The sequence below is a fragment of the Ranitomeya imitator genome, chromosome 8, assembly GCF_032444005.1.
Source record: "Ranitomeya imitator isolate aRanImi1 chromosome 8, aRanImi1.pri, whole genome shotgun sequence".
Taxonomy (NCBI): domain Eukaryota; kingdom Metazoa; phylum Chordata; class Amphibia; order Anura; family Dendrobatidae; genus Ranitomeya; species Ranitomeya imitator.
The window spans coordinates 37,059,881-37,071,106 of record NC_091289.1 but is presented as its reverse complement, the minus strand read 5'-3'; the positions used below and the strand labels follow the sequence as shown (position 1 = coordinate 37,071,106).

At 43.1% G+C, this 11,226-nt stretch overlaps 1 long non-coding RNA gene across 3 annotated transcripts in view; it reads left to right on the top strand.

Annotated features, from left to right (window-relative positions):
• Positions 1-721: 721 nt before the first annotated feature.
• LOC138647621 (uncharacterized) overlaps positions 722-11,226 on the top strand; it is a 62,167-nt gene continuing 51,662 nt past the window's right edge. For 2 of the 3 annotated variants that reach the window (XR_011315012.1, XR_011315014.1), the window contains exons 1-2: positions 722-902; positions 3,396-3,454. This is a non-coding gene — a long non-coding RNA (uncharacterized lncRNA). Of the gene's footprint in view, positions 903-3,395; positions 3,455-9,063; positions 9,216-11,226 lie in introns of those variants that run through there. The other variant, XR_011315013.1, reaches the window with a different exon arrangement.

Here is an 11,226-nt window from a genome sequence, read left to right as displayed (position 1 = left end):
ATAACAGAGGAACCACAGATGCTCTAGAATTAGAGTTTGGAAGCAAAATTCTGAAGACTCTGGTCCAGTGGCCGGGCAAGTAGTCCATGGCTGCTGCACTAAAGCCTTCCAAACCTTCTAATTAGTCGGCCCAGTGCAACATCATGCTGGAAAAATGACATTGGGACTACTAATCAGGGGAGGCACCTGGAATGGCAGAAAGTAAGAGGAAAGTGTACTCTCTAGTCTGGAGGTCATGGACTACCAACATGACCATTGGACCAGGTTCCTGCAAATTGTTTGCTCGTTTATATCCTGAATTGATATTTCATGGGGGATACAATCGTTTACTAAAAAAGACTTTTAAGGAGAAGGGATAGGTGCTCTTTAAAGTGTTCCCCCAGCCAACAATGACATATCCATGTGGTCAAGATCAAGAAGAGTCAAACCTTAGGCTACAGTCCTGGTCTCACGGTCTCCCGCACTGCCTGCAAGCTTTTATTATTAATCAATATGAATGCACTTCCCCTGTGCTACGATTTGGTGCAACAAAACATTTAAGGCTTGTAGTCTTGGCCTTAAACAATCATGTATGGACCAACTGTGGTCATACTTTGCGTACGCACATCACTACCTGGATGAAGTCCGTGGCACTGGTCGTTTTGACCCATCTGGAGCCTATTGAGGATGTTGTAAGAGGTTGGGATACCCAATGGTGGCCAAGTGCTGGCCAATAGTTGTCTCCTGTTTATCTGTAATTTGTATCTAGCAGCAGAGGAGATGGGTTATTGAAGTGAGGCTGGGTTTTATCGCTCTGCTTCTACCGTCATGTTGGTCAAAAGTCATGGAGGCATCACAGAGAGGCGACCTTTCAGTATGGGACAGGCAAACCATCGGATAATGGCAGGCACAATGACATACAGGTAAGTTAGGAGAAAAGAAGTTCCTGCACATTTAGTGCTGCCAGAATGCTGAATAGGGATAGTTCCTGAACATATTACACTGGGATGTGCACCAATAACAGTTTTATCTTTTTGTGGTGCATAAAAGGGGCCAGACCATTCTTTCAATTTTATATAAAAGAACAAGAACACGTTAAGAACAGGCATTCATCTAGGCTTAAAGGGGTTGTCCAGCCTTATGCTACAAGTCCACAGTCACTCTATGTGACTGCAGACTTGTTAATCCTCACATCATGCACATTGCAAGGATTCTCCAATGTCGGGAGTGGGTAATTATGTGTAGATTGATCAAGGCCGTGAACGTCTAGTCAGCATGTGACTGCATGTATACAAATTGTATACTTGCGGTCATGCAACATCCCCCCCATTACCACCGCTGGCACCAGAGGATCCTTAGAGTGCGTATTGCACATGATGTGAGGACTCACAAGTCTGCAGTCACATACAGCGGATATGGAAAGTATTCAGACTCCTTTAAATTTTTCACTCTGTTTCATTGCAGCCATTTGGAAAATTCAAAAAAGTTCATTTTTTTTCTCTTTAATGTACACTCTGCACCCCATCTTGACTAGAAAAACAGAAATGTAGACATTTTTGCAAATTTATTAAAAAAGAAAAACTGAAATATCACATGGTCATAAGCATCCAGACCCTTTGCTCAGTATTGAGGAGAAGCACCTTTTGAGCTAGCACAGCCATGAGTTTTCTTGGGAATGATGTAACAAGTTTTTTCACCCCTGGATTTGGGGATCCTCTGCCATTCCTCCTTGCAGATCCTCTCCAGTTCCGTCAGGTTGGATGGTGAACGTTGGTGGACACCATTTTCAGGTCTCTCCAGAGATGTTCAATTGGGTTTAGGTCAGAGCTCTGACTGGGCCAGTCAGGAATGGTCACAGAGTTATTCCGAAGCCACTCCTTATTTTAGCTTGGTCCTTAGGGTAATTGTCTTGTTGGAAGGGGAACCTTCGGCCAAGTCTGAGGTCCAGAGCACTCTGGAAGAGGTTTTCATCCAGGATATTTCTGTACTTGGCCGCATTTATGCTTCCTACAATGACAACCAGTTGTTCTGTTCCTGCAGCTGAAAAACACCCCCATAGCATGTTGCTGCCACCACCATGTTTCACTGTTGGGATTGTATTGGGCAGGTGATGAGGAGTGCCTGGTTTTCTCCACACATATCGCTTAGAATTTTCACCAAAAAGTTCTATCTTCGTCTCATCAGACCAGAGAAACTTATTTTCCATAATCTGCGAGTCCTTCATGTGTTTTTAGCAAACTCTATGCAGGATTTCATATGTCTTGCACTGAGGAGAGGCTTCCGTCTGACCACTCTGCCATAAAGGCCCAACTAGTGGAGGGCTGCAGTGATAGTTGACTTTATGGAACTTTCTCCCTACTGCATCTCTGGAGTTCAGCCACAGTGATCTTGGGGTTCTTCTTTACCTCTCTCACCAAGGCTCTTCTCCCACGATTGCTGTTTGGCTGGACGGCCAGGTCTAGGAAGACTTCTGGTGGTCCCAAACTTCTTCCATTTAAGGATTATGGAGGCCGCTGTGCTCTTAGGACCCTTGAATACTGCAGAAATTCTGTTGTAACCTTGGCCAGATCTGTGCCTTGACACAATTCTGTCTCTGAGCTCCTTGGCCAGTTGCTTTGACCTCATGATTCTCATTTGGTCTGACATGCGCTGTGAGCTGTGAGGTCTTATATAGATAGGTGTGCGCCTTTCCAAATCAAGTCCTATCAGTTTAATTAAACACAGCTGGACTATAATGAAGGAGTAGAACCATCTCAAGGAGGATCACAAGGAGATGGACAGCATGTGACTTAAATTTGAGTGTCTGAGCAAAGGGTCTGAATACTTATGACCATTTGATATTTCAGTTTTTCTTTTTTATTAAATTTGCAATAATTTCTACGTTTCTGTTTTTTTCAGTCAAGATGGGGTGCAGAGTGCACATTAATGTGAAAAAAATTAACATTTTTGAATTTACCAAATTGCTCCATTGAAGCAAAGAGTGACAAATTTTCAGGGGTCTGAATACTTTCCGTACCCACTGTAGACTTGTACCCTAAGATTGGATAAAACCTTTTAGCGCTTAAATAGGGACAGTATGGAAAACCCATAATTATAAAGATCTTCATAGGAACCTAGCGGTCTAGCAGGTGCACATTCTTCAAAAGTGAGCGCCTTCCCACTGTTCTCAGCAGTTAGTATCAGGATCCTTTCTGGAGTGATACAATAAAATCATGTACGTGATTATTTCCTCTACGTGTCAGTAATGTAGAATCACTCCAACAATGGCAGACGCAATCACAGCATCTGTAACATATGTAGTTCATCTGGGACCAGAAGTCCCCATAGTATGAATCAGCCAGAGCAGATTTACTGTACTGTGATGTCGGGATATATAATAACTTTTCCCCATTGTAATGGTAATTCTTTTTGACTAGGAGACATTACAATCGTAATCCCAAGAGGAGAAGGCGATCGCTGATGGAGGCTAAAATAAGTAAGTAAATAAAGGGGTTTGGAGAAACTCTAAGATCCTTGGCCAAGATTTCTGGCAGCAGATAAATGGAGCGAACCCTTAATGATTGTTAAGTTCAATCTACTCAAATTTGTGCCAAGTAAGACCTCCGGCAAATCTACAAAAGTGCTCTCAGCTCGCACTTCCATGAGGCACCCATCTAACTACCACTCTACGCCGGGTTCTGTATCTGTGTAATCACGTAATGAGCCACAATTAACAGAATGACTTTATTAAGCAGAGGTCAGATTTCAGATTCCGTCTGTTCGATGGGCAGCCAGGATCCGGGGGTGAACACTGGGAGAAGGGGACAGAATTCGGGTCATTGGCAGATATTTCACTACTATGGATGGTGCAATCTTTTGTTTGTCCTATCAACGTATTAAATGACCCAGCGCAAAGTGGTGAGAGATCTGATTAAGAACTTATTATACGTGCATTAACAGATTAGGGCTGTCGAGAGAAATTGCCCAGTTGCTTTCATATACAAGGAGGACTAATTAAGGTGGATTATATTCAAGAAAATGACATATCCAATTACAGAAAAAAAATCAAGCCGCCTGTAATGCCAGCGAGGGTTCAGCAGTTGATATCATGCTCTCTAGATATTTTAGGATTCCTATAGCCCGGACAGTTGTTTGCGAGTGGAAGGTATGCGCCTAACTAGGGCGCTAATGGGAATACGAATGTCCTTTAGGTCTCGTGTACAGGGCACAGAACTGTAACGCAGCGGCCAATGACTTATTGCCATCTGTTTAAGGGGATTCTGTCACTGGGATTTTTCTTTGTAATCTGAGAGAAACATGGTGTAGGGACAGAGACCCTGATTCCAAGGATGTGTCACTTACTAGGTTGCTTGCTGTCATTTTCTTACAATAGCAGTTTTATCTGATGCAGATCTAGCAGTTCTCTAAATGCTGAGCTCTGTATAACTCCGCCCACACCACCGATTGGCCGCTTTCTGTGTACACTGCGCAGAGGCAGAAAGCTGCCGATCAGTGGTGGGGGCAGAGCTTATATAGAGCTCATGAATATGGAGGACTACACGAAAGCAGGTTTACTAGTCTTCTAGTGATAATCTCCTGCTGCTAAAACTGTGCTTTTATCAAAATTACACCAAGCAGCCCAGTAAGTGGCACATCACTGGAATCAGCGCCACTGCCCCTATATCATGCTGCTCTTATATAAAGTGTCAGTGGGTTTTTGGTACCTCAGCTGGGAGCAGCATGAGGTAGAGACAGAGAGCCTGATTACAGTGATGTGTCACTAACTGGGTTGCTCGGTGACCTTTTGGTCAAAAGTGACCAGTGTCAGAGAGCATGCAGACTTTACATAACAGTACAGTAAAGTAATCATCCTGATGTGTGAATATAGGAACAATGAAGTAGTATAAAATAAAGGGACATGTGCTCATCAATAAATACTGGAGGTAAGTAATGGGGAAAAAGTCAAAGGAGTGTATATCAGTATAATCAAAATGACCCCTACTGAAATGTTCAAACCGAGACAAACATATAGAGCAATAAAACATCAGGAGATACTGGTAGAAAAATGCAGTAGAAATCAACAAAGCATATTAAAGTAAATACAAACCCCACAGCATCTGCAAGACCCGACGCGCGTTTTGCAGGTGGCTTTGACAAAGGAAAGAGGAAAAGGCAAGAATCTGATTGGTCCTTTCAGGTTTAAAATCTCATGATACTAACCTTTTCCTCGTCAAAGCCACCGGCGAAATGTGTGTCGGGTGTTCCACGCTGTGGGATCTATATTTGCTTAATATGTTTTGTTGATTTTTACTGCATTTTTCTATTACATTTATATCTAACGTTAGTTTACTGGGTGCAGCAATTGTTATACAATCAGAGTTTTTAGATGTAGAAGAGCTCACAAAGCTAACTCCACCCACACTCCTGATTGACAGCTTTCTTTCTACACTGTATATTGACTGTAAGCAGCTAATCAGTGCTGTGGGCGGGGTTGGACCAGGATGCATGTGAGCACCATTCCGGCAATGATTATCTCCTGCTGATAAAACACTCTTTGTATTAAAACAGCTTAATAACTGACGTGTCACTGAAATCAGAATCTCAGCCCCTACCTCATGCTGCCCTCAGATTACACAAACCTGCTAAGAGATTAATACAGAATCTGAAAAGGTAAAACTTCTATGGGGCCTAGAACTACGGTTTTGATGGGTCCCCGAATTCTCCAAATTCCCCGATTCCCTTCTTTCTAGTTAAACGAACACTAAGGGACCCATTTATAATTTCCATTTCTTTGGGGGTGATTTAACTCACTTCTTTTTTTTTGCCTTGAGGTATTTGATGATTTTTTTCCTGCCAAATTCAACAATGTACTGCAAGAACAAAAATGCTTTTTGCTCCCAATAGATTGTTGCATTTGTGCCCCTTTTTTCCCTTGTTTTTTTTTTTTTAAAATCTTTTAATATTTGTTTTTTTTTAGAATCTATTTTATGTCTTTGTGTTTTTTTTTTCTTCTATGTTCAGCATTTTGGCCTGGATTTGGGGATTCCTGATGTTTTTGACTTTTTAAGAAATCGTTAAATTTGTCACCTGGAGTGATATTGATCTACGCCAGTTTGCCTCAAATTTTGGGCTTTTTTTCTACAAAACATTTGACTTTTTGCACTAAAGAGTACAGAATAAGGACAAAAAGTGAAAAACTGTTTCAATGTTGCGTAAAATTCATGAACCATGTGCGTCATTTTGAAGAATTTGACGGAAATGACTCCAACGAGTAACACAATTAAAAAATTGAAATGACAAAATGTAATTGATGAATATGAATTCTTATTTCCGCGTTTGATCCATTTCACCATCTCTATGGGCAAAACATTGCATGTTTGGCTAAATGGTGCACATTTTTCACCAAAATAACTGGGTGTACATAAAATAACTCCAAAAGGGGGACTGGAGTAAATTTGCATCAAATTTTGAAACTTTTTATAAAATTTGTAATTGAAAAATCGTCTGACGACATCTGGATCCCATCCCCCTCCACTATAGGGAACATAAAAACAAACAAACAAACAGGCAAATACATATAAAATAGGCATAAAAAAGGCTGAAACTAAAAGAATAAAGTGCAGATTAAAAACAGTGAAGAACACCAAAAAGTGAATAAAAAAAGGTGCAAATGTAATAATGAATGGGCCCTAAATGTAGTAATAAAAGTAGAAATATCGTACTTATCCCCATTGTTTGTCTGCAACATTTTCTGTATGATCATGAAACAGACTCCTGCAGAGAAGATGACTCAATCTCGAACTGCTCAGATCCATCTTTGGACAAAGGGGTGTGTCTTAGCATCATATGTCCTAATACAAACAGGGCAGAGGGAGAGGCTTCTGCTGCAGCCAGTTGTCTGACAGCCAAACACAGCACAATTATGAGAAGGGGAACTGAGCTCCTGGGACACACCGAGGTTTCTGCATATATTTCTCAGTTTTATTTCTAACATGAAACAATAAAGGTCATAGAAAAAAAGGCAAATAACGGGAGGAATCACTGGATTTTTTTTTTTAACCTTTTATGCTTACAACATACAGGTGTCCCTTTTTCCATTCTAGTTTTTCTCTGTAAGTTTCACTTTGGCGTACTGCTGCAAAATACCGACCAAATACTGACAAGTGACTATGCCTCAACATTTAGAGGCAGTAAAACAGCATATACAGTAGTCCTGCTCTAAGCTGAGAAGCTGATACAATTGTATCCAGCCCAGACAATGCTCAGTGAGCCAAGGCAAAGCAATGCTCCGTGAGCCAAGGCTAGGCAATGCTCCGTGAGCCAAGGCTAGGCAATGCTCCGGGAGCCAAGGCTAGGCAATGCTCTGGGAGCCAAGGCTAGGCAATGCTCCGTGAGCCAAGGCTGGGCAATGCTCCGTGAGCCAAGGCTAGGCAATGCTCTGCGAGCCAAGGCTAGGCAATGCTCCGCGAGCCAAGACTAGGCAATGCTCCGTGAGCCAAGGCTAGGCAATGCTCTGGGAGCCAAGGCTAAGCAATGCTCCGTGAGCCAAGGCTGGGCAATGCTCCGGGAGCCAAGGCTAGGCAATGCTCCGTGAGCCAAGGCTAGGCATTGCTCCGTGAGCCAAGGCTAGGCATTGCTCAGTGAGCCAAGGCTAGGCATTGCTCCGGGAGCCAAGGCTAGGCAATGCTCTGGGAGCCAAGGCTAGGCAATGCTCCGGGAGCCAAGGCTAGGCAATGCTCCGGGAGCCAAGGCTAGGCAATGCTCCGCGAGCCAAGGCTAGGCAATGCTCCGTGAGCCAAGGCTAGGCAATGCTCCGTGAGCGAAGGCTAGGCATTTCTCTGGGAGCCAAGGCTAGGCAATGCTCCGGGAGCCAAGGCTAGGCAATGCTCCAGGAGCTAAGGCTAGGCATTCCTCCGCGAGCCAAGGCTAGGCATTGCTCCGTGAGCCAGGTCTGGGCAATGCTTCGTGAGCCAAGGCTAGGCAATGCTTCAGGAGGCAAGGCTAGACGTTGCTCCATGAGCCAAGGCTAGGCATTGCTCCACGAGCAAAGGCTAGGCATTGCTCCACGAGCCAAGGCTAAGCAATGCTCCGTGAGCCAAGGCTAGGCAATGCTCCATGAGCCAAGGCTAGGCAATGCTCTGTGAGAAAAGGCTAGGCAGTGCTCCATGAGCCAAGGCTAGGCAATGCTCCATGAGCCAAGGCTAGGCAATGCTCTGTGAGCTAAGGCTAGGCAACACTCTGCGAGATAAAGCTAGGTTCACATTTCCATGTCTGCAGACGTATGACATAAGCATCAGACTGAGTTGGAAAAGGCCCGCCAGTAACATTGATTCTTGTTGCCCACTGTCCACCTACATGCTAAAATAACCTGATCCTAGTACACAAATTTACTTTTGCTTGTATGTAATATTAATTTGGCTAGCTAGTTTGCATAATGATTAGAATAAACATTTTTTTCAGCAAATTGTGAATCATGAGTAATAGCACATAAGCACTCCTTCACAGGGGCCCATCGGAGGATTGCCCTGTTCCCCCGTGGGACAGTCCGAACCTGATCAGACATATACATAACTTACTGCTATATGCTTCAATACATCTCACAATTGAGAGAAATGGAGTAAAAACAAAAATGACTTTCATGGGAATTAAAAATGTGGTCAACCGTATTTTCTTTTTTTCTGTAATCGTAAAAAAAAAAAACACAATACAATGTAAGCCTAAGAAAAGATAGTCTGCGGATATGCTTCCATATACATATAAATACAGGGGCTTGTGATTGTTTTTTTAGTAATTCAGGTATATATCCAGCAGAATGTATTATATAAATGTGAATCTAGCCTAAAAAGGATCAGTCTGGAGTCTAAGTGCTTGTTCACACTTAGCATTTTTGATGTTTTTTTTTTTTTTCTTTCATTTCATCATTAACAGAATTCACCCAAAGGGTTAATGCACCTAATGCATTTTTTTATGTGCTATTTTCCCCGCAAATATTTTTTTTAATAAAAAAAACAAACATAGCAAAATCCAGCTGACTTTTAAGAGCTCGCGGCAAATGTTTCTGAATTGTTAATGCACTTTTCTTTTTCTTTTTTTCCCCTTCTGTAGACTTCAATGGGGAGCTCATTTTCCGTATACGTACAAGTGATGTTGCGTTTTAGGTTTTCCGCACCAGAAAAATGCAGGGAGGTGCTGTAAACAAAAAGGGGAGGTGATGTCACCCCCAAAAATGCAGGAATAAATGCTGCCGGAAAAAAAAAAGACGAAAATCCAAGATGGTATATGCAGAATACTTGTAGATCACCCGTCGATGCATTTTTTTTTTTTTTAAATGTGGAAATAAATGCTTAAAAAAAACCGCATCGTGTGCATTGTCCCCTATGGTGCTTATTGCCCAATGCAGAAGAGATCATACGAGGCTCCTTTGGAAGTAGCTAAAGTTGTAGGATACCATTTTCTTATATGAGAGCTGAAGTCCCAGATTTCGCTCCTTTCTGTGATGGATCGCTCCTAAATCACACAGGGGAGGAGGGGGGTAACTAATTCATAGGCTAGAAAACAAAAAGGTCAGAGTCGCCATCTAGTGGACAGACAATGATAGGATTTTTTTTTTTTATTCTTTTGGAGACATAATATTAAGTGGCACTAAGGTTCCTAATGTTCTGCTGCTTTTGCAATGATCATAAAGTGTAACCAGTGCAATGTGAGAAAGATCAGCACTAGAGATGAGCGAACGTGCTGGGATAAGGTGTTATCTGAGCATGCTCCGGTGCTGAAAGAGTGTCTTCGGTGTGCTCGAATAATATGTTCGAGTCCCCGCGGCTGCATGTTTCATGGTAGTCATACATGTTGTTGATGGGGTAGCCTCTTTAATAATGAAAGTTGCAGCACAACGTCGGGGCGCTCCATCACAGGCTCTACCTGTGTCTCAGGGATGTATACAAAGGGGGCTGGCTGGATAAGCCAGCTTACTTTTCAGTTTAATAAATTAATCTGGAAATTGTAAATCAAAGATTACTCATCTGTAAAATCTCCCCAAGCTCCAGCGCCGAAGATCTCGATTTCCATCAGTCTCATTTCGTGCATGCTGGTAATCCGCGTGATGGCTGCAGCGGTAACACGGATGTTCGGCATGCCATTGCTGCAGGTAAAAAGACAGATTGATGGGGATTTATCCTGAACCTGTCACCAGGATCCGCACCATCCGTTGCTTACAGCTCCGACATACCTGGAGAAAAATAAAATGGTCGGCTCTACTCAATTATTCCTCCTGGCACAGTTGGACAAAGCTTCAATCGGGCAATGGTGGACCTGGAGAAATGAAAATGATAGACCGCTCTCCCTGTATGGTAGTAAGAGCCGAGCGGGTCTGATGGGTGGATACGGACCAACCTCTGCGCCTGCTAACCCAGCCCATCAAAGGCAGAGGAACTGGGATAGCAGGAGTACGGAAGACACCAACGATGGTCCGTACCCGTCCATCTGACCTGCTCGATTATCATTTAGGGAAAGTGATGTCTATAGGATCTTAATTAAAGGGATCCATCACCGGGTTTTTGCTATATATAAAAATCAGATGATGTATGGGCAGAGCCCCTGATTCCAGTGATTCCTGTTGCCACTACCTTCTGTGTCACTTACAGGGAATCCGTTACCAGGTTTTTGCTATATATAACAATCAGATGATGTAGGGGTAGAGACCCTGATTTCAGTGATTCCGGCTGCCATCACCTTCTGTGTCACTTAAAGGGAACCTGTTACCGGGTTTTTACCACCTGATCTGAGAGCAGCATGATGCAGAGATAGAGACCCCGATTCCAGAGATGTATCACTTACTGGGCTGCTTGCTACAGCTTTGATAAAAATCAGTTTTCTCTGCTGCAAATCTCTGAATGCTGAGCTCTGCATAACCCCGCCCACATCATTGATTGGCCGCATTCTGTTCACACTGTGCATAGTACAGTGGTGGAGACAGGGTTATATAGAACTCATGAATGTGGAGGACTACCTGGCAGCAGATTTACTAGTCCTCTAGTGATAATCCGCTGATAAAACCGTGATTTTATAACTACAGCAAGCAGCCCAGTAAGTGACACATCACTGGAATCAGGGTCTCTGTCTCTACGTCATGCTGCTCTCTGATTAGGTGACAAAAACCTGGTGACAGATCCCCTTTAAGTGACACAGAAGCTAGTGGCAGCATCTTATATCTAGTGTCCTGTTCGGACACCCCATTTAATAGATTCAATCTTTGGGGGATCAGTGGGGTCC